This window comes from Meriones unguiculatus, chromosome 14 (assembly GCF_030254825.1).
Source record: "Meriones unguiculatus strain TT.TT164.6M chromosome 14, Bangor_MerUng_6.1, whole genome shotgun sequence".
Taxonomy (NCBI): Eukaryota; Metazoa; Chordata; class Mammalia; order Rodentia; family Muridae; genus Meriones; species Meriones unguiculatus.
Window position 1 is genome coordinate 50,008,603 of NC_083361.1, and position 1,565 is coordinate 50,010,167.

At 44.1% G+C, this 1,565-nt stretch overlaps 1 non-coding gene across 1 annotated transcript; it reads right to left on the bottom strand.

Annotated features, from left to right (window-relative positions):
* Positions 1-494: 494 nt before the first annotated feature.
* On the bottom strand, positions 495-561 carry LOC132647584 (small nucleolar RNA SNORD64). The gene has a single exon (XR_009585932.1). It is a non-coding gene; the product is annotated as a small nucleolar RNA SNORD64 (small nucleolar RNA).
* Positions 562-1,565: the final 1,004 nt, after the last annotated feature.

The following is a 1,565-nucleotide window of genomic DNA, read 5'->3' on the forward strand; positions in this document are numbered from 1 at the left end:
CGCTATTCCACCAATGCCTTACAGGGATAAAAATTGACTAACTTCTATGATTTCAATATCAGCATTCTATTAAAAGATAAAATCCCTATCTAATGCAAAATTCAATTGATGTCTTATAAGAATATAGCAATACTCATTAACACAGTAAATGCAAAAACAGTCACAATAACTCTGAGCATGCTTAAGAAACTATCACACAGGGTAAGACTGGTTAGTATATATATATATATATAGAGAGAGAGAGAGAGATAGATATATAGATATACTAGCTTCCAATTCTTTCTTTGTAGCATTTATCACATGAAAATGAAGGTGAAAGTTGTTGTGTGTTGGGAATAGCTGCACCTTACAAAAAAGAAATGCAATAGGTTTAAAATCAATTTTGCTTTACTGGAAAAAATCTACAGCTCCAGTCTCCTTGAAAAAGCCTTGTGATATTCCAAGAACTTAAGTCTCAAAAGTGTTACCCAAGTCCTTAAACTGACACTTTGGCTAGACTTCAGAGTAATTATTTTGAGCATCATTTCATCATGCTCAGTAAACACAGCTCATCATAAATCCAGCCAAGGTCCTTCACAAGGTATTTAACAAAACTGTAAAAACCAAACATGGTACATTCTTTTCCAGTAATGCTGGGGTAGGGAAAACAGTGAGTTTGTGGGACCTGTGTTAAAACGAACCTCAAGTATTTAAGGAACAGTTCAATGGCAAAGCCATTCCATCGACAAAACTAAGGATAGCAGCCTAAAAAAAATGTTGCAATAACAGAGCAACTGCTTCACATAACCAAGAGCTAGATAAACAGCCTTAAAAAATGTAGCCTGTGCATGCTGTGTGTGATTAGTTACCAATGAGGTATACATAGAGAAAGTCCTAAAGTCAAGCCTCAATTCTCAATGGTTTTCTTGCCTTCCCAGTATCCCTCTGTCTCTGTGTCTCTTTACACACATGTAAACACACACACTGAAATAGTTTTAAAATGTACAGAAAGTAGTCTTAACAGAGAAGAAAATGACAGCATGAGAAAGAGTGACAAGGTTTCTGGGGGGGGGGGGAGCCAAGATGGCGGCGCCGGGAAAACAGCGCTTCTGAGCAGCAGGACAGCACTTTCTATGCAGAGACCAGGAGACTGAACTCGGGGCCCTGAAACTACATCGATCGTGTTTCCCAGGTGAGGGGAGGCTCCCACGGCAGGGGAATCGGTCCGGTCCACACACGGCTACCCAGCAAGAATCCGGAAGAAATCCCGGGTAATGAAGGCTTTGGGTCTCCGGGCTGGAACCGTAAGCAGGCAGGTCAAAGCCACTTTCCCAGGCTGATCCGTGGGCACAAGGGTACCTGAGACTGGGAGTCCCAGTCGCGGGGGGACACCACGGGGAAGCAGGGTTGCGGGTCTGATCGCAGGTAACCCAGTCTCTCCCCGGAAAGTCTCTGCCGCCATCACAGCCGAGCTCCTGCCGCGCAGAGAGCTTTGCACTCAGCTCAGCCGTACAGACAAGCTCTGCGCCCCCGTAAAACAGGGACTGGAAACCCCTGTCCGGAGAGGACCCCACAAAGAAGGAAGA